The sequence below is a fragment of the Rattus norvegicus genome, chromosome 4 (assembly GCF_036323735.1).
Source record: "Rattus norvegicus strain BN/NHsdMcwi chromosome 4, GRCr8, whole genome shotgun sequence".
Lineage (NCBI taxonomy): Eukaryota > Metazoa > Chordata > Mammalia > Rodentia > Muridae > Rattus > Rattus norvegicus.
In genome coordinates, this window is record NC_086022.1 from 21,187,867 (window position 1) to 21,210,662 (window position 22,796).

Below are 22,796 nucleotides of genomic sequence, written 5' to 3' on the forward strand. Positions count from 1 at the left end.
CCCTACTCTTAGCTGCCTGAGGATGCTCAGTCTGTTCCTGGCTTCCTTCGGGTAAAGATGTAGAACTCAGCTCCTCCTGCACCATGCCTGTCTGGATGCTGCCATGCTCCCACCTTGATGATAATGGACTGAACCTCTGAACCTCTAAGCCAGCCCCAATTAAATGTTGTCCTTTATAAAACTTGCATTGATTATGGTGACTGTTCACAGCAATAAAACCCTAACTAAGACAGAGGGCAACTCTATGGTCATTGTGGCAGTAGGCAGGAAGGCTGTGCACTTGGGCAGTAACTGAGCGTACATTCTGTTCAGCAGTCACGGAGATACACACGCACACACATGCACACACACACAGAGGGAGAAAGAAAAAGAGGGAGAGAGAGAGAGAGAGAGAGAGAGAGAGAGAGAGAGAGACTGAAGTGGGTTTTTGAAATGTCGAAGTGGGCTGTGAAGGCCCAGCTCAAGGGGGTTTAGAAGTTAACAAAATGAGCCTGGCGGCACACCTCCTCTAGTACGACCACATCCCGTGATTCTTCCTGAAGAGTGTAATAAGCAGGAATAACGCAGGAAGCAAGCATGAGCCTATAGGGCCTTCTCATTCAAACCACCACATACACAATTTTTAAATAATAAAATAACTTAAAATAAACAAAACTGAAGAATGGGGAGAAATGAATGAAGTGAAGTACTGTCTTCTGAACATAATCGATATTTTATTCAAGAATTCATAGTAGATTTGTTTACCTGCAAAAGACCTGTACAACACTAAGCCAGTTAAATCACCAACATGTAAGGAGAGATGCTCTCCGTGCCCCATTTCTCCCTGAGGAACAATTGGCAGTTGACAGCTGCTGGGAGAAGGACAATTATTCTTCTTTGAGGGTGCGGCCATAATAAGTGTCTCATGTTCCAGTGGATGTTTGCCTTAAAAATCAAAGAAGAGGTTCAGTTCTGAGCAGGTGTGTTGGAATTAAAAGGGGAGCTTTTGTTCATTTTTCATTGAACACATATATAAAATTCTCAAAAGATAAAAATTACTAATAAATAAATTAAACATCTAAGCAAAACCAACCAAGAAGTACAAAGCTAAAAGTTAAAGGACCACTGACAGCTACTCTTACTCAGCTGTTCCACAAACCCTACAGCCATTTTATGCTTCTCTAGTGTAGCAGCTTTGCTTGTCTATAATGCATTGATGCTCGAATATTGGCTGCATTCTGTCAGAAGTAGACTATATTTTCTAAAATTATCTGCCTTCATAAAATATGCATCTATATATTCTGAAATAACATCGTGCCCTTCTACAGTCTGTTTGAAAACAATTGGACATGAAGTATTGTATAATATCAGCATTTTGTATAAATTACTATTTTAGCAGTGACTTAAAATATAAGTCTAGGAAACAGTTTTTATTCAATCTCATAGGTGACTTGTAGGCTGATGAGCAGAGCAATTCAAGTACAATATCGATCTATACAGCCAAAGCATTGAACAAGAGTACTTTCAAGGACAAACTGCCAGTTTATCAACCTCACTTTAGCACAGATTTGAAACACTGTCCTTCCTGACTTCCCACCTTCCCAGCTAGTTAAAGAGCAGTTACGGCCAAGTTTTAGACTATGGCCCAGCTGTACAAAGAACTGTGTGGACCTGCCATAGACAGCCCCATTTTATAAGCTTTTAAAACCTGCATTTCAGGCTAAAGACGATTTCAAATCCAGTGAATACAGATCAAAAATAGCCCACTTGAAAAGAGATTTATTGACTCACTGCAGTATGAGGAAAGAAGAACAGGAAATAGGTCTCGAAGTGCTAATGTGTCCTTTGGGGGTCAGACTGCTCTGGCATTATTCTGAAGAAAGATAAAGAAAATGAGCACAGGTTACAGAATGGAGTCTATCAAAAACTGGAACAATTTATGTTTATGAGGTGGGAGACAAGAAGGATAAGGGATATTGTTTATAAGAAAGATGAAAACTACTTGGAAGAAAATGTTACTCACTTTGTGTTTGAGGTATGGCCTGCTCTCTTCCCCTTAACTTTGTCCTTTTGAAACTCCTGTTGACAGACTCGCAAGTATATTATAATCTTTACAATTATCATGTTGCAAAACAAGCCATTTTTATCAAGGTTCCTCTTCACATCCTTCATGAGTCACAAAATTGTAGCAAGAAAAATACTGGCAATTATAGGTTACATAAATAGCTTTTGAAAATCAGTAAATAAAATGTTCCTTAATAATAAAGTCAACTCTGGCAGTACATCACTTGCACAAAATTCTTTGAAAAAAAATTTTTTTAAGTAAGAAAACTGGCCTGACCAGAAAAAATAACTTTCTTTTCCATTTTATAAATATGTCAACCTTAGTTATACTTCCATTTTTTTTAGAATTTTAGAAACAATCTAAATATTTAGTTCTTAAAATTGAAAAAAAAGTCAAGCTACAAAAGTTAAGTACATGAGAGATAGACTGTTTCTTTAAATATAATTAATAGTGATCAGTGTTTAGACACAGTTCCTAAAACTTTGTGGTATATTAGTTCTTTAGTAGTCACCATTATTTCATGAGCAGGCATGGAGTTTAGGCCTGAGATTCCTATGTCCTTAGTGCTTGCTTGTTGAGGCAGACATGGATACCATATTAAATGTTTCTGTTCCTGTTGATTTCAATATGGTGTTAGAGTCTAAGGGCCAACCCTAACTTTTAAACAGTGTAGAGAAATCTCCACTTATTTGTACAGACTCAGTTATATTCTCTGTAAGAGTATCAGTCATAGTTTCTTCTATACATGGAGTCAGAGGTGATGCCTCATTAAGATATTTTTAGACCCGGGAGTTATAGTATATGAATAGAAGTGAAGAGTGAATTTATTTTAATCATAGTAGTCTCTCTGTAATTTTCTTATATAGTCATTTTAGAGTATTTCTTTGGATAGAATATCCAATACAATAAATTGGGATAAAATACAAATTCTATTGTAATTACGATTTCTTAAGTATTATAATTTCAAATAACATATTAGTAAATACAGTTTTTGTTTAGCTTTTCACTGACACTCAAACTTTAACATAAAGATACAGAAAAATTTGGAAAATAGTTGTTTTCCTTAGCAAGTGCTTTATATATTCTGTAAGTGTTTTTGATTGTTCAAGTTTTTCAAGAGAACTCAAAGTACAACAACCCACACATACTCATGGGCACATAGAAATTACAAATATGGCAATAATACATCATATGGTATCTGTTTAAGAGGGAAAAATTAGCAACCCTAGTAGTAGTTTCAATCCATCTGTGTTTCCAGTAACAAATACCTCAGACCAAATGAAAAGCAAGGCTTTTAATTTTTTCCCCTTTCACAAGACAGAGGCAGGGTGGTCAGGGATTGCAGTCTGCTAAAGGCCCAGATGCTCACCAGTTTTGCCTTTTCATGATGGCTGTGTCAACATGTGATGAAAGGAGCAAGAAGCCAGCATAGAAAGGCACCATTGGTGAAGAGATGGAGAGCAGTAGTGACAAGCCTGAAGAGGTTAGTAATCTTTGAGTTAGTTATAAACAGACTCTGGATGAGGTCAAGGAGCCCCTGGTCTTTGGGTATCACCAGTCAGGCAGACAAAAGAGGGCTAACTAACACATCCTTCTTCCTTAGAAGTGACTGTAAACATATTTCTATACAGCAAATTGACATTTCCCAGTAACTCTTGACTGTTTCAGTCTTGTTTCTTTTAAAGCTCTAGGTCAAGGTCTTAGAAATAAAGTAATACCAGCTGTGCTTGGCAGCTGAGGAGCACTCTGATTGGCTGCTGCTGACTAATTTAACAAAATGTATAACTTGATAAACATTACTTGGAAAGTATTGTAAGAAATGTACACACATTTCTTATCAAAGGGTTGAATAAGGGTTAAATATGATAAAACTCCATTTAAGAAGCCACTCAGCAGATACTCAAATCCCCCAGATTTCTTCTTAAAATCAAAATACAGGCCCAAGGTTACATCCTGTTCTCAACTTTGCTCATCAGCAGCTTTGATGTAAATTAGGCAGTATCACAAGACAAAGCTATGACCACGTGAGTGAGGCACAGGACCCTTCTGTGTTAGGAATTCAAAAACAAAACAAGGACCTCCAACACTGCCCACCCCTGCCCACATCCCTGGCCCAAGAGGAAACTGTATAAGGCCTCTGGGTTCCTGTAGAGGAGGGCCAGGAGCAGCAGGACCGCTGCGTCTGAGTCACCACCAGAAACTGAAGGGACCTACCGGATAAACAGTTCTCTGCACCCAAATCCCGTGGGAGGGAGAGCTAAACCTTCAGAGAGGCAGACACGCTTGGGAAACCAGAAGAGACTGCACTCTGCACACATCTCTGACGCCAGAGGAAAACACCAAACTCCATCCTGGTGCACAGAAGCTCCTGGAAAGGGCGGCGCAGATCTTCCTGGTTGCTGCTGCTGCTGAGAGCTCATAAGCAACACCCGATGAGAAAGCTTGAGCCTCGGGACCACAGGTAAGACCAACTTTTCTGCTGCAAGTAACCTGCCTGGTGAACTCCAGACACAGGCCCACAGGAACAGCTGAAGACCTATAGATAGGAAAAACTACACGCCCAAAAGCAGTCCGCATAACTGGCTGAAAGAAAACAGGAAAACAGGTCTACAGCACACCTGACACACAGGCATATAGGACAGTCTAGCCACTGTCAGAAATAGCAGAACAAAGTAACACTAGAGATAATCTGATGGCGAGAGGCAAGCGCAGGAACCCAAGCAACAGAAACCAAGACTACACGGCATCATCGGAGCCCAATTCTCCCACCAAAGCAAACACGGAATATCCAAACACACCAGAAAAGCAATATCTAGTTTCAAAATCATATTTGATCATGATGCTGGAGGACTTCAAGAAAGACGTGAAGAACTCCCTTAGAGAACAAGTAGAAGCCTACAGAGAGGAATCACAAAAATCCCTGAAAGAATTCCAGGAAATCATAAATAAACAAGTAGAAGCCCATAGAGAGGACTCACAAAAATCCCTGAAAGAATTCCAGGAAAACACAATCAAACAGAGGAAGGAATTAAAAATGGAAATAGAAGCAATCAAGAAAGAACACATGGAAACAACCATGGATATAGAAAACCAAAAGAAGAGACAAGGAGCTGTAGATACGAGCTTCACCAACAGAATACAAGAGAGGGAAGAGAGAATCTCAGGAGCAGAAGATTCCGTAGAAATCATTGACTCAACTGTTAAAGATAATGTAAAGCAAAAAAGCTACTGGTCCAAAACATACAGGAAATCCAGGACTCAATGAGAAGATCAAACCTAAGGATAATAGGTATAGAAGACAGTGAAGACTCCCAGCTCAAAGGACCAGTAAATATCTTCAACAAAATCAAAGAAGAAAACTTCCCTAACCTAAAAAAAGAGATACCCATAGGCATACAAGAAGCCTACAGAACTCCAAATAGATTGGACCAGAAAAGAAACACCTCCCGTTACATAATAGTCAAGACACCAAACGCACAAAATAAAGAAAAAATATTAAAAGCATATTAAAAGCAAAAAGAATATTAAAAGGGAGAAAGGTCAAGTAACATATAAAGGCAGACCTATCAGAATCACACCAGACTTTTCGCCAGAAACTATGAAAGCCAGAAGATCCTGGACAGATGTCATACAGACCCTAAGAGAACACAAATGCCAGCCCAGGTTACTGTATCCAGCAAAACTCTCAATTAACATAGATGGAGAAACCAAGATATCCCATGACAAAACCAAATTTACACAATATCTTTCTACAAATCCAGCACTACAAAGGATAATAAATAGTAAAGCCCAACATAAGGAGGCAAGCTATACCCTAGAAGAAGCAAGAAACTAATCGACTTGGCAACAAAACAAAGAGAAGACAAGCACACAAACATAACCTCATATCCAAATATGAATATAAAAGGAAGCAATAATCACTATTCCTTAATATCTCTCAACATGAATGGCCTCAATTCCCCAATAAAACGACATAGATTAACAAACTGGATACGCAAAGAGGACCCTGCATTCTGCTGCCTACAGGAAACACACCTCAGAGACAAAGACAGACTCTACCTCAGAGTGAAAGGCTGGAAAACAACTTTCCAAGCAAATGGTCGGAAGAAGCAAGCTGGAGTAGCCATTCTAATATCAAATAAAATCAATTTTCAACTAAAATACATCAAAAAGATAAGGAAGGACACTTCATATTCATCAAAGGAAAAATCCACCAAGATGAACTCTCAGTCCTAAATATCTATGCCCCAAATACAAGGGCACCTACATATGTAAAAGAAACCTTACTAAAGCTCAAAACACACATTGCACCTCACACAATAATAGTAGGAGATTTCAACACCCCACTCTCATCAATCAACAGATCATGGAAACAGAAATTAAACAGAGACGTAGACAGACTAAGAGAAGTCATGAGCCAAATGGACTTAACAGATATTTATAGAACATTCTATCCTAAAGCAAAAGGATATACCTTCTTCTCAGCTCCTCATGGTACTTTCTCCAAAATTGACCATATAATTGGTCAAAAAACGGGCCTCAACAGGTGCAGAAAGATGGAAATAATCCCATGCGTGCTGTCAGACCACCACAGCCTAAAACTGGTCTTCAATAACAATAAGGGAAGAATGCCCACATATACGTGGAAATTGAACAATGCTCTACTCAATGATAACCTGGTCAAGGAAGAAATAAAGAAAGAAATTAAGGACTTTTTAGAATTTAATGAAAATGAAGGTACAACATACCCAAACTTATGGGACACAATGGAAGCTGTGCTAAGAGGAAAACTCATAGCGCTGAGTGCCTGCAGAAAGAAACAGGAAAGAGCATATGTCAGCAGCTTGACAACACACCTAAAAGCTCTAGAACAAAAAGAAGCAAAAACACCCAGGAGGAGTAGAAGGCAGGAAATAATCAAACTCAGAGCTGAAATCAATCAAGTAGAAACAAAAAGGACCATAGAAAGAATCAACAGAAGCAAAAGTTGGTTCTTTGAGAAAATCAACAAGATAGATAAACCCTTAGCCAGACTAACGAAGGACACAGAGAGTACGTCCAAATTAACAAAATCAGAAATGAAAAGGGAGACATAACTACAGATTCAGAGGAAATTCAAAAAATCATCAGATCTTACTATAAAAGCCTATATTCAACAAAATTTGAAAATCTGCAGGAAATGGACAATTTCCTAGACAGATACCAGGTACCAAAGTTAAATCAGTTAAACAACCCCATAACTCCTAAGGAAATAGAAGTCATTAAGGGTCTCCCAACCAAAAAGAGTCCATGTCCAGACGGGTTTAGTGCAGAATTCTATCAGACCTTCATAGAAGACCTCATACCAATATTATCCAAACTATTCCACAAAATTGAAACGGATGGAGCAGTACCGAATTCCTTCTATGAAGCCATAATTAATCTTATATCTAAACCACACAAAGACCCAAAAAGGAAAGAGAACTTCAGACCAATTTCCCTTATGAATATCGACGCAAAAATACTCAATAAAATTCTGGCAAGCCGAATCCAAGAGCACATCAAAACAATCATCCACCATGATCAAGTAGGCTTCATCCCAGGCATGCAGGGATGGTTTAATATACGGAAAACCATCAACGTGATCCATTGTATAAACAAACTGAAAGAACAAAACCACATGATCATTTCATTAGATGCTGAGAAAGCATTTGACAAAATTCAACACCCCTTCATGATAAAAGTCCTGGAAAGAATAGGAATTCAAGGCCCATGCCTAAACATAGTAAAAGCCATATACAGCAAACAAGTTGCTAACATTAAACTAAATGGAGAGAAACTTGAAGCAATCCCACTAAAATCAGGGACTAGACAAGGCTGCCCACTCTCTCCCTACTTATTCAATATAGTTCTTGAAGTTCTGGCCAGAGAAATCAGACAACAAAAGGAGGTCAAGGGGATACAGATTGGAAAAGAAGAAGTCAAAATATCACTATTTGCAGATGATATGATAGTATATTTAAGTGATCCCAAAAGTTCCACCAGAGAACTACTAAAGCTGATAAACAACTTCAGCAAAGTGGCTGGGTATAAAATTAACTCAAATAAATCAGTAGCCTTCCTCTACACAAAAGAGAAACAAGCCGAGGAAGAAATTAGGGAAACGACACCCTTCATAATAGACCCAAATAATATAAAGTACCTCGGTGTGCCTTTAACCAAGCAAGTAAAAGATCTGTACAATAAGAACTTCAAGACTCTGAAGAAAGAAATTGAAGAAGACCTCAGAAGATGGAAAGATCTCCCATGCTCATGGATTGGCAGGATTAATATAGTAAAAATGGCCATTTTACCAAAAGCGATCTACAGATTCAATGCAATCCCCATCAAAATACCAATCCAATTTTTCAAAGAGTTAGACAGAACAATTTGCAAATTCATCTGGAATAACAAAAAACCCAGAATAGCTAAAACTATCCTCAACAATAAAAGGACTTCAGGGGGAATCACTGTCCCTGAACTCAAGCAGTATTGCAGAGCAATAGTGATAAAAACTGCATGGTATTGGTACAGAGACGGACAGATAGACCAATGGAAGAGAATTGAAGACCCAGAAATGAACCCACACACCTATGGGCACTTGATCTTTGACAAAGGAGCCAAAACCATCAAATGGAAAAAAGATAGCATTTTCAGCAAATGGTGCTGGTTCAACTGGAGGTCAACATGTAGAAGAATGCAGATCGATCCATGCTTATCACCCTGTACAAAGCTTAAGTCCAAGTGGATCAAGGACCTCCACATCAAAACAGATACACTCAAACTAATAGAAGAAAAACTAGGGCAGCACCTGGAACACATGGGCACTGGAAAAAATTTCCTGAACAAAACACCAATGGCTTATGCTCTAAGATCAAGAATCGACAAATGGGATCTCATAAAACTGCAAAGCTTCTGTAAGGCAAAGGACACTGTGGTTAGGACAAAACGGCAACCAACAGATTGGGAAAAGATCTTTACCAATCCTACAACAGATAGAGGTCTTATATCCAAAATATACAAAGAACTTAAGAAGTTAGACCGCAGGGAGACAAATAACCCTATTAAAAATTGGGGTTCAGAGCTAAACAAAGAATTCACAGCTGAGGAATGCCGAAAGGCTGAGAAACACCTAAAGAAATGTTCAATATCTTTAGTCATAAAGGAAATGCTAATCAAAACAACCCTGAGATTTCACCTCACACCAGTCAGAATGGCTAAGATCAAGAACTCCAAGGACAGCAGAAGCTGGCGAGGATGTGGAGAAACTGGAACACTCCTCCATTGTTGGTGCGATTGCAGACTGGTACAACCATTCTGGAAATCAGTCTGGAGGCTCCTCAGAAAATTGGACATTGAACTGCCTGAGGACCCAGCTATATCTTTCTTGGGCATATACCCACAAGATGCCCCAACATATAAAAAAGACACGTGCTCCACTATGTTCATAGCAGCCTTATTTATAATAGCTAGAAGCTGGAAAGAACCCAGATGCCCTTTAACAAAGGAATGGGTACAGAAAATGTGGTACATCTACACAATGGAATATTACTCAGCTATCAAAAACAATGACTTTATGAAATTCGTAGGCAAATGGTTGGAACTGGAAAATATCATCCTGAGTGAGGTAACCCAATCACAGAAAAACACACATGGTATGCACTCATTGATAAGTGGCTATTAGCCCAAATGCTTGAATTACCCTAGATGCCTAGAACAAATGAAACTCAAGATGGATGATCAAAATGTGAATGCTTCACTCCTTCTTTAAAGGGGAATAAGAATACCCTTGGCAGGGAATAGAGAGGCAAAGATTAAAACAGACACAGAAGGAACACCTATTCAGAGCCTGCCCCACATGTGGCCCATACATATACAGCCATCCAATTAGACAAGATGGATGAAGCAAAGAAGTGCAGGCTGACAGGAGCCGGATGTAGATCGCTCCTGAGAGACACACCCAGAATACAGCAAACACAGAGGCGAATGCCAGCAGCAAACCACTGAACTGAGAATAGGACCCCCGTTGAAGGAATCAGAGAAAGAACTGGAAGAGCTGAAGGGGCTCGAGACCCCATATGTACAACAATGCCAAGCAACCAGAGCTTTCAGGGACTAAGCCATTACCTAAAGACTATACATGGACTGATCCTGGACTCTGACCTCATAGGTAGCAATGAATATCCTAGTAAGAGCACCAGTGGAAGGGGAAGCCCTGGGTCCTGCTAAGACTGAACCCCCAGTGAACTAGATTGTTGGGGGGAGGGCGGCAATGGGGGGAGGATGGGGAGGGGAACACCCATAAGGAAGGGGAGGGGGGAGGGGGATGTTTGCCCGGAAACCGGGAAAGGGAATAACACTCGAAATGTATATAAGAAATACTCAAGTTAATAAAAAAAAAAACAAAACAGTTGTTCTGTAGTTGGTTCTGTCTAGTTGCACTTACAGGCTTATCTGGACATGGCTGTACAACCTTTCTGCAGAAATTAAAGCCTTTGCCTTACCAAGACACTTGGATTGTGTTATCATTTTCTTAGAACTTTCAAACTCATTTTTAAAATCACTGTCAATAAGACATAAATTGTCTGAACAGGTAATCACAACACAATCTTTTTCCAAAATAAATCTAAAATTATATCTATATCTATATCTATATGTATATCTATATCTATATCTATATATTACTTTATTGCTTATAAAAACATTTCATCTGGACCATAAACAGGGCACATAGACATAGATAAAAATTAATTGTTGATATTTTTATGACTTTCAACTTAACTTTTTAAAAAAAGGAAGAAATATTTTTATTAATGTATACTAATAAAGTATTTGATAATTGATTAGATTATAACTTCTATGTGTCTGAATATATGAAATATATGCTTCTATAGCTTTTTTTTATAGTTTTTATTTTAGCAAGTAAATATTAAGAGCTGGCCTCCAGATGCTATTAGGTTACTGCCTGTGATTTTTGTTTTTGATTATTAACTTGCCACAGATTAGAATCACATGAATAGGGAGCCTTGGCCAAGGAATTGTCTTAAATGCTTAATTGATATGGGATGACCAAACCCATGGGCTCGTAGAATCTTTTGGTAGCAGCCATATTTCTAAAGGATGGGCACATAGCAGAGAGAGGCTTACTTTTCTTTTGTTGGCTTGGCTGAATTGAATAATCACAGTGGCATCTGCTGCTGCTGCTGGCACCTCTTGCACTGGAATCAGAACCAGGGTTTCCAGGCTTCCGTCATTGACTACGGAAAGTAGCTCTCCAAGAGCCTTCTAGATTTTGGGTTCCAGATTATTACTGCTGAAGCAGTAAGCCTCATAGAGTGAGCAGTTTTCGGGTTCTGTGAGACAGTCATTGTGGGACTAAAGTGAATGCTGATGCATCATGCCTCAAGGCCCTAATAACATTTGCACTCTGAGCCTCTGTGATATGAAACAACCATTCTTACTATTTTAATATAAGCTCGTTTAATAAGGGGTGTGTGTGTGTGTGTGTGTGTGTGTGTGTGTGTGTGTGTGTGTGTATGCACGATGCTCAAACTTTCTTATAAAAATGTACCATTGTCAAGAAAAGTGATTATTTCCATTTTTAATAAAAAAGCCCCTAAATAAACTATGTTTTGAAAGAAATTTTCTGTTTTAGTCATGGAAAAAAACATTAAATATTTCTCGCATATGTACCTATAGAACACTTTCATGCATTTTGTGGAGTTAAAAGTCATATAACAGTATCGTTATGAAATTATTTGGAATACAATAAAGTTTATAGAAATAGTGATACGAAAATAGTCATCTCACAGAAGGCATCTGATAAGAAGCATGCAATCAATATTGCTAGATTGTCGCGACCAACCTCGACCAGCAAGGAAGACACGACCAGAGGAGATCTTCTTCAAGCAGTTTATTCAGGAACCTTGATACAATCTTCTGACCCCAGAGAACGCCCTACATCAGCTTAAGTACCCAACGCCAACCAACCCCAACGTGCTACGTGGGTCATGCCGATAGGCTGTCTTTATGCGGAAGCTAGCAGGCCAGGCAGGCATAGCCAAATAAGGACTTGTTCACTACAAGGAGCGCTCACCATCGGGAGGGTGGAAGGCAGAAACCAGTGCCATCTTTGAGGCACGGCAGGTCGCAGCTCCCTACACTAGATGTCAAAAATTATAATAATTATTCTAAACTTAGGAAATGATTAGATATTGATTTATTAATGATTATGAGATTGAAATAAGAGAATGTTTTGTGGAAATTTTCAGGTCATAGGTATTTGTAAAACAAATTTTAAAAGCCCCATCAGAATCAGGTATTCTGAAAGCAAGTGTTTAATAAGGCAGAATATATTGACCAACAGGAACTCAAGCCACCAAAGTCCTCAAGATGCTACTACTCTACACCATAACTATGTCACGAGATACTGTATACACGTTGTTGAATGAAAACATTGTTCTTAAGTGTCACAGTCTTTTGTGCCGTCTGACAAAGGGTCTAGTCTCCTGTGTATACTTGTATTTATTCCTCATATTCACATTTGTCACCCAAATTCCAAGAGCAAGGCTGTCTTAGAGAAGTCTTAGATAACTAGGTATTACCACAGCACCTGATGCACAACAGCCAGAGAAGCCATTCCCGAGTTTTTCTACCAGTTTGCCTCAGGATAGGACTGCTTCACAGATTTGTCCTTCCTTATTTCACACCTTCTCAAAAGAGGAATGTCCCTTCCTGTAGTGTAAAATAGCCTTCCATAAGGGCTGGGGATTTAGCTCAGTGGTAGAGTGCTTACCTAGGAAGCACAAGGCCCTGGGTTTGGTCCCCAGCTCCAAAAAAAAGAACCAAAAAAAAAAAATAGCCTTCCATAAATATGTACTTCTTGCCTACTTTACAAGCCTTGTTTTCTGAATTAGTTATACCCTATATTTTTTCTATTCTGTCTACGGATGATAGGAGAACCCAGTTTACTACCTAAACTTCTACTTTTGTTTTATCTTTTTAGGTTACGTATCTGTTTTTTTTTTTTAATCTTAAATGGAAGCTGATCAATTATAACCACAGTGACCAAAATCTAAATTTTAAAATGAATTTAAATTAGTTTATATTGAGATAAACTTAAATTTAAACTGAAAGTAAAGGACCTAAATATGGAATATAAATTTAATTTTAAAATGTGTCAATTTGATTTAAAATAAATGGAATTTTAATTCATTCTGAAATGAATCAGATACGGGACAGACATTTATTTCATATACAAAATGTGAAAATTTTAATTTCTAACAAGTTGCAATCAGGCTCTCCCAATTTAGTATCAATTTAGTATCAATTTGAAGAATGGTTATACACAAAGTTTAAAGCAGCCATGAAGAACATGATAAACCTCAGATGGCCTGCAGGAATTGTTTAACAGAACACATGATTGGCACCTCAGATCAAACTTTCATTTCTTCCACATGTGAAATTGTGTTTGTGAAAAAGAATCACACTGAAAGATTACTACTCTATAGAAATGGTACAATAAAGCTGGTCAAGTGGGTATCTTCATTTGGATGTTTGGATTAGTCCATCTGCCACTCCATGGGCTAAACATTAGTATGTACATCCCCAGCCTGAATCTAGTGTTGTTTAAATAGCACTTTACATATAAAGAAACTGTCTGTAGAAGTCCATAAAGAATATTCAGCTCTTAATCTCTTGGCAGATGCCTTTGCCAAACCTAATTTTACTTATCATTTGTATTTTCACATTCTAGACTGTCATTTCCACTCCCCGATGCTTCAATAACTACTCTAGTTTCAATTTCAAGCATCACAAGTTCCTGCCACTGAGTCCTCTCAGCCTAGGTCTATTTTCCTGGTTCCCTACTTCAAGCTCGTCTCTTCAAACTGCCCTTACAAATAAGATCTGCTTTGAAAGATCCAATTTCTTACCTGCCCCTCCACACTTGCCCTTATGAGAGAACAGCATGTCTTTGTACATCCAATTAAAGAAGAGCTTAACTTTTGTCCTCTGGCCTGAAAAGAAAAGTCTCTAATACGGCATAGAAAGAGACAAACTGATGTTCCAATCTAGGAAACATAATTACTCCTTTCTACCTGTCTCCTGAAGGAACTATGGTGAGTGTCTTAGTTAGGGTTTCTGTTGCTGTAAAGAGACTTCATGAGCCTGGCAACTCTTATAAAGAAAAAATTTCATCAAGGCTGGCTAACTGCTCCAGAGGATGCAGTTCATTGTCATGATTGTGGGAAGTATGGCAGCTTTGTATGCATGGCAGATATAGTATTGGAGAAGGAACTAGCTGAGAATCTTACAGCTCTATCTAAAGGCAGCAGAAGATTCCTTGACGCACTGTACATAGCTTGAGCACAGGAGACTTCAAAGCTCACCCCACAGTGACACACTTCCTCCAAAAAGGCCACAGCTACTCCAACAAAGCCAGACCTCTTAATAGTACCACTTCTTATGTGTGTCAATTATTCAAACACATGAGTCTATGCGAGTCAAACACATTCAAACCATCGGAGTGAGTTTTAGACTCTAGTGGATACATTTGAAAAGATATTATTATTTATTTTGAAACTTCTATATTTACAATATGATAAAATCTTATATCACACTTGAAATGAATTAAGACTTACATGATTTGTGAAAGAAAAGAGAAAGAGCATATGGGTCTCATGGAGAAAGGTTTCGAAGATTACTAATGCACTTTAAGAATCTCGCCCAGAAATGTTCTTGAAAATGAACATTAAGGGGCTGGGGATTTAGCTCAGTGGTAGAGAGCTTACCTAGGAAGCGCAAGGCCCTGGGTTCGGTCCCCAGCTCCGAAAAAAAGAACCAAAAAAAAAAAAAAAAGAAATGGAAGAAAATGAACATTAGACAGGCATCTGTAAGGAAGACAAATATTAAAAAGGATTGATGCTTGTTAATAACTTAGTGTATATTTAAATTTTAAACTAAATTTGACTTACCTCATAAAGACAAGAGAATTATAATTGTAACGAGTATATTATTCCTCCCTTCAGAATCATAATAATAATTTTTTTAAAAAATGGGCAGAAGCACATATGAAGTCAACCCAGTAAAATGTGGCTAAATAATAGCAAGAATCTCGACTAGGACACAAGTCTATCTGACTCACTGCCGAACCACTCCATTAATGAATATTGACTGGGGTTAAGGACTCTCCTAAAGCACAACCCTGTTCTACTGTGGAGTTCCATGTAATCGAGATAAGACAGAGAAATAAAGCAGGCAGAGATGAAAAGTCTCATTTATGGCTGATAACGTAAGCTTTGAATCTGCAGTTACAAAGTCAGTTGTATCTTGTGAATCTTTAGGAAGTGGAACAACATCTGTACATCCTTTGGAAAAACAGAAGCCTAGGGGATGGAAAGGTATGGTGCTAAAGTGGAGGTAACCAAGTACTAAACTCATGTTTTGAAGATCATTTAATTCATTTCTGGAGCAAAGGTAAACTGAACTAGCTCTCTACTTCCAGGACAAAGACACAACAGAATAGCGAATTCATTCTGCAGAATACTTGCTTCAAACTCTTTACTCCTCTGAAATCCCCATGCTTTTGATAAGGCTCCAGAGCCTAGAGTAACTTTTTATGTGTCTTTTGCAGAGTTCAGAGCTGTTATTTGTCAGAGGATTTATTTTCAGAGTCTTACGCTGCATTCAGCTATTTATAGACTTTAAATTCAGAAGTGATAGTCCTTTGGCAATCAGAAAGTGCTCTGTGACCGGCAAGGACCCACGTTTAATCTCTGTGCCACAGGAAAGGGCCTGTGGCAAAGTGGTGCTCACTTCTCCTTTCAAGGTTCAGTTCTGTGAATGGATGCAGGTAGATCCTGGGACTCTCAGTCAGACAATTTTGCCTGGTGCATGAGCTCCAGGTTAGAAAGTGATCCTTTCTCAAGAACCAAGCACAAGATGGCTAGCATTTGGAGATTCTCCTCCCATCACCACCCAGATGTTCAACCTTCCATTCACATAAAATTTTAATATTGTGACTGGGTATATCAAACCTCCAAGGCAGACCAGCAGTAGCTGACCAACACAAAAAGAACCCCATGGATTTATTGTTGTTGTGTTGTTGTTATTGTTATTTTAGTTTTTGTTTTGTTTTGTAGTGTATGTGTGTGCACTACGATGTCTTTTAATTACACAATTAATTTTAATCTCATAATGTGACGAGTTACATTAACATAATTCAATGTTTAATTTTCATCCTTTGGGATCTATACTTAAGTTATTTCTGTACAAAGAACTTCAAGCACTAAAGTTCATTCTGTTTATAATCTGCTACATCTTGGATGACTGGCATTTTCTTTTAAGATACATATAGCTATGTGTGCCTCTTATCTTTCTGTAGAAGCTAGCATGGTAGATGACTTGTAAGGGAAAGAAGGTGAAGGTTTAACACAAGGAGTCCATCTGTCTTTTTTTTGTTTTTTAACCACATTTTGCTGTAACTATAAGAGGGAATGTAGTCCTGTTCTTGATTCAGGAGGATTGTACAAGGGTTTTGTTTTGTTTTGTTTTTGTTTGTTTGGTTGGTCGGTTTTGGTTTTGGTTTTGGTTTTCTACCTTAGAATTCTAAAAGCCTGGAGACAATTTGTACTCCTTTTCTTGTTCCTGTTTTCTGTTTCACCATGCACAAAATTGAGTGCTGTTGGCCTGCGGGAGATGTTGTCCTCAGATAAAAGCCCATGTTTATATTCTGACGAAATGACATGTCCCTTCTTCCCTTTTGACTCACTCAGGGAAATAATTTGTGTCCTAGAGACTAGTGATTTAGGAAAGAAAGCAATTAGGTTGCTAAGAGGTAGGGGTGGGTGGGGTTCAATTTATGACTTTCCTGCCTTACGAAACATTACTTAAGAGAGCAGTAAACAATGAAACTTGAAGGAAGCTTTTCTGTCCCTGCCCTCATTGCCTTATGTAAGCCAGTCCTTCTGAGATACCCGCTGAGGAAAGATTAGACCAACACTAGTTCGACTGCTTTGTAATGACGTAAGTACAATTTTAGAGGGTCCTATTGAAAGACCAAAGACTTGTGAAGGAGGGAGTTCTCTAGAAAAGACAGAATTCTATGTAAGGAGTTGATGGGGGGAATCCCAGGCAGAGTAACTGAAATGACAGAATACAGAACTCATTGGGTGAGTGCCTTTGAAGCTATTTTATCACTGGAAGACAGAGGGTCCCCTTGCAACTTTGTAGTGCGGATAAAAGAACTTTAAAATGAACACTGAACAGAGCTTGAGGGTGTTTTTGTTGGAATTCCAAGGAGTAAACAACAGTCTAGGCAGACTGGGGAGTCTTGACAGTTGCAGGAGAGGGGGATGGGAAAAGGAGAGAGAGATGAGTGTTTTTGGTTTCAGTGGAATAAGAGTAAAATAAACACCTTGGAGAACCTGGACAAGAGAACAAACCCAACATCCAGGACTTAATTTGTTACGGTTTCTATTAAAGGTTAAAGACTTAATCTACTCCAGGCTGATACTGGGACTACTACACTAAGCCCTTTGAACCAACCTAGGAGGATATAGTGAACCTCAGTCATATCTAGATTAACCTTGTAGTCAGCTAAGAGTAATTGTTCAGCCTAGAACTCATGTCTGAGACAAGCAGGAATGATAACTAAAGTCTTCATTGACACCAGTTACCTTTCAGTTTTGTTAACTCTGAATATAATGTTAACAGCTAGCTTCATTTGCTGCTGTCATTTAGCCATTAGCTTTGTGGATAACTTCTACTGTTGCCCTATGGTCATCTACAGCATTCCAATTAGATCCAAGTATCTTAGGGACTTTATCACTGGCTCAAAGCCCAGTACCTGCTAGCTATAGTAGGGTATACTACTGCATAATAGTATTTCAAATCTTCCTCCTCTTAATTCTTTTTTTCCCTTGGATATTTTATGTATTTTACATTTCAAATGTTATCCCCTTTCCCCCCTCTCTTATCTCCTCCCCACCTCCCCCTGCTTCTAAGAAGATGCTCCCATTCCCACCCACCCACTCCCACCTCAATGTCCAGGCATTCCCCTACACTGGGGAAAGGAGCCTTCATGGGACCAAGGGCTTCAACTCCTATTAATGCCAAACATTGCCATCTTCTGCTACATAACAGCTGGAGCCATGGGTCCCTCCATGTATATTCTTTGGTTGGTGGTTTAGTCCATGGGAGCTCTGGGGTGTCTGGTTGATTGATATTATTGTTATTCCTATGGGGTTTCAAACCCCTTCAGCTCTTTCGGTCCTTACTCGCAATTTCAATTGTTAAATTTCCTACCAGGAGTACATTGACCTTTGACTAAGAGTTTTGTCTCCAGGAAGCCAAAGGCAGATAGGCATGTGTCAAATGATTCTTCACAGAATTTCATCCATCTCCTCTAGCATCTCCTAGCAAACACAGTGTGATCTGCAGTTGTGGAGGAAGTATCATATTATTAGGTATAAAGATAGGATTTGCTAGTGAATTCAAAAAAGAACTGAGTTCAGATATTGTACTTTTAAAGAATTTACCCACCCCAAATTTTATTATAGTAGAGTATATTTCTAAGGAAATGTAAGGAAAATATGATGAGCACTGCCTCCTGGAAACTAAGTTGTAAATGGAAAATGCAGTGGAAAGAATTACTCTTGTTTGCGTTAACCAGAAAATATGGAAGTACCAATAACAACCTCACACAGCAAACCAGGAGTAGGAATGTATAATTCAGAGAAAAGCAAACATTTGGATTGAAACTTAGTTAAGCAAACTCCTCTTCCAAAGAGAAATATCCAAGTGTTTGGGAGATTTTTGCTACCTCCTGGAACTGAAGTTTATTATATCAGAAATGATGTCATGACACTGAATGACATATTGACATTTGACAGTTTTTATTTCCTTTTACTTCTTTTTCCAGGGGTGAGGCTAGAACCAATATCCTGTACATGCTGAGTGAAGACCTGATACCACTGACCAGCGTCCATGAACTCTTTATTTCTACTTACCTGTAAGTTCCACCTTATTCTATTCTGACTGTCTATCAAATTGACAAAGATTTACTTTTGACTACTGGATTTAATAGCAAACGACAATAAATATACTGTAATGTAAATCACAACTGGAATTGCATATTCTTGATTATAATGCTTAAATCCTCATGCTCTTATCTGCTATGTCTATAAGTTTACAAGTTATAACATATTAGAATTTTCTTTAAGAATGATCTTGGTTGGTATGGTGCCTCATACTTCTAATCCCAGCACTCAGGAGGTAGAGGCAGATGAATTTCTGAGTTTGAGAGCAAGTTCCAGGATAGCCTGAGCTACACAGAGAAACTGTGCTTCAATAACTACCTCCTCAATACAATCCCTTGATATTGGCTTATGGTGAATTATAGTAAATGTCAGTCCTACTGGCATATCTATATGTTTTGCATATGAATTTTATTGTGTAAGTGTTCCCATTGAATTGAAATCTTCTCTCCCTAAGAGAGAAAGGTTCCTTAAGACTCAAAAAATAATCGGGGTGTAAATAAAATTCACCCATAACTGGATACTCTTGAAACTGAAAAGATTCACAAGTCCCCTTTCTGAGGTTGTATACACATCAGTAATTGGTAGGAGCAGCAGATGCTCTGAGTGGTACACTGCCTGCAGGTTGTGCAAGAAGGTCCGGGATGTAGCTTTCATGAACTGTCAGTCATTCCAGTGTAGAGTTGGTGGTGATGTAGCTGCTTTTAAAACATCTATAAAATAATCCCTCGCACATGTTCCTGTAGTAACTCCAGTCAACTCAGTGGTTCACTAACCTAGACTTAGATAGAATTGTGTTTTGTTCTGGCATCAATGAACTATCTGGGATGAATAATCATTTGTTCCCGTCTCCCTAGGAAAAGTTAATACAACTAATTTCAAGTAATAAGATAGTTTCATCCAATGTTTGTAATGAATTACAATCCAATATCTGTGAAAAAGTATTTAATGTTTACTTATACTATTTTATTTATTATTTTTCTTTTGAAAGTTTTGTTTTAGATATGTTCCCTAATTACTCCAAAGATTTTTTGTGAAGAAAGTTTAAATGACCAACACATGTAAAGCTACTAAATCAGCATCCTAAAGCTATTAGATGCATCATAAAGATTAAATCAGAATTACCTATTATTGTTGTTATTTGCTCCTTTTTTGAAGGGGAAAATATAAGTGAGATTGCAAATTTATCGGGTGATTTGCTTTCAAGAGAACTTTTCTAGGTCATGTGCTTTGTGTTTGAAGTTTACTTGTGTAAGGATCCTTGCTCCTTTGATATTTACATAATTGGGACATCATTATCTAGGTTCACTTGACTCTGAAGACCAGACATTAGGAGCATCAGAAAGACAGTTAGAAATGCAGAATGTTATACCTAAAACGGAATGATGGATTCAGATTTTCCATATCTAAAAGGAAAAACAAAAACCTGAGGCAAGCTATTCAAGTGCACGGAGGACTTAATGGCAACCCTGCCCCCGACAATTTGCTTGTTGGGTTGTATTTTCAGAACTGAGTTCTTGTAGCTCTTTCTGTTTCACCTTGATGTTGAAATTGTTTGATTCGATCTCCGTTCACTGTGGATGTCCTTTGCTTGGGTGTTCATCCACTGAGTCACACATATTCATACTCCTGCCTCGCTTACTTCTGAAGACATAGTGTTCTGAGAACATGTGCAAGGTCACTCTTACTTTGTTCTCGCCTTGAGGGATGGCTTTGGATTTTTACTGTACAGTCTTTAGTCTCTCGAGCATGCTGAGGAAGCTGAATTATTTGTACATGTGGGGTATTAAAGAATATCCTATGCATGCTTTATTAAACAGGAGTTATATGAATGTGCATAGTCTCAGTCAATATTTAGCTTGAGCTCTTCTGTGCTGAAGAAAGTACTGAGGAGTGTACAGTGGCTGATATTCAGGCCTTAGTTTGCCTACATTTCTGTGTGTTTTGTGTTGAATATAAGTGAGTTATCTGGGGGTTGGGGATTTAGCGCAGTGATAGAGCGCTTGCCTAGCAAGTGCAAGGCCCTGGGTTCAGTCCCCAGCTCTGAAAAAAAGAAAAAAGAAAAAAAATAACTGAGTTATCTATAAAAATTCTGAATCAAAGGGGATATAAAGTGTACCATACAGAAGATGGGATTATACCAAGAGCTAGTAAAGTGGAAACTTCTAGTTCTTTGGAAAGTTATGTCAAAAGATGTTTTCCTGGGCCATACAGGTGAAAGGATATCTTGCTAAAGCAAACACATGAAAGACTGTTTACCTGAAGCAGACACAGGTGACAGGATGTTTTGATATAGCAAACATGTGAAAGGACATTTGATGAAGGGTATAAATATAACCCCATAGACAGTGGGAGATGAGCACTGAACATTGGTTTGGTTTGCTCCACATTGATATTCTTCATTAAAGACATGCATGTATGGTTCTCCTTACATGAGCTCAACTTGTGGTAATGCTACCATTGAGAAAAACTCACCCAAGAACTGCTCCTGAGGTTCCTGTGGCAGCTTGCTGCTTTTATGGCCTTGGCTTAGGCCAGTTGGTAAGCCTGGCGCTTTCTTCAGGATTGAACTACAGCTGCCTGGTGTTTGCTTGCTTAAAGGACTGAACTGTAGCTGTCAGTTTGTAGATGGAGTCTGCTTGCCTAGAGGACCGGCCTGTAGCTGCTGAGTCATATTTGGTGTTTGCTACAGGACTGAACTGCGGCCAAAAATCAATATTGCCCCCAAAGAACCATTGCCAAACAGGTCCACTTTGCTCGCCTCCTAATAACTTTTCTTTTCCAGTATCTCTGCTGGGTGGTGGGCTATAAGAGAGATTGAACCCTTACTAAAAGTAGGTTGCAAAAAATTTATGCCTACAATCTAGCTCAAAGCCTTTTTGAGGATTCATTCAGTATAGATTTAACGGGAAGTTCTACAATAAGCTGACATATAATTCTTCAATTGGCCCTGAAATTCATCCCTATACGCAAGGGGTTTAATCTTTGTTTTACTGTCCATCTTTTGCCTCTATGACCTCACTTCCCAGCACATAATGGGGAATGTGAAGGAATCCACAATTCTACTTCCTCAAGAGCTACAAACTGGGTAATTCCTTCATCCTTGTGTAAACAACTAAATCTCTTCTATAATACCACGAAACACAAAGTGCCCGTCACTTTCTTCATTAATAGAGTTTGGTGATAGGTTCTAAAAGATGCAGAGATGTGTACAGGTTCTAGATCTTGGTCTTCTTTGGAACTCTTAACAGTGGGAGCAGAGGCTTTCTCTGATTCTGTGTCATGCCTTAGGAACTGACCCTTTTCTCCTACTGGACTTCCTCTCTAGCCTTAACAGGAGGGAGTTGCCTAGTCTTACTGTAACTTGATAGGTCATGTCTGGTTAATAGCCATAGGTGGTCCTTTTCTTAAGTAAAAAGGACTTGAAGTAGACGGAAGGAGGTAGAAGGGTGGTGGAGGGACTGGGGGCAAAGGAGGGAGGGGAAACTGATGTCAGGATGTATGTTACACAAATAAATAAATGAATAATACAAAACTTAAAAAAAAAGACTTAAAAGTAAATGGCAACTGAGACATGCTATCTGATAACAGAAGGTAAGACAAAATCGCCCATAAAGTAGACATCATAAAGATACTGGAAATACAATTGAATTTGGGCACAGGATCTTCAAAATTCTCTACTATGGATTCAAATAATT

General features: G+C 38.6%; 1 long non-coding RNA gene across 1 annotated transcript; it reads right to left on the reverse strand.

Annotated features, from left to right (window-relative positions):
• Positions 1-475: 475 nt before the first annotated feature.
• LOC108350655 (uncharacterized) lies at positions 476-22,214 on the reverse strand. Its single transcript, XR_001837508.3, has 3 exons — positions 21,574-22,214; positions 1,771-1,852; positions 476-924 (listed from the first exon to the last, which is right to left on the reverse strand). It is a non-coding gene; the product is annotated as an uncharacterized LOC108350655 (long non-coding RNA).
• Positions 22,215-22,796: the final 582 nt, after the last annotated feature.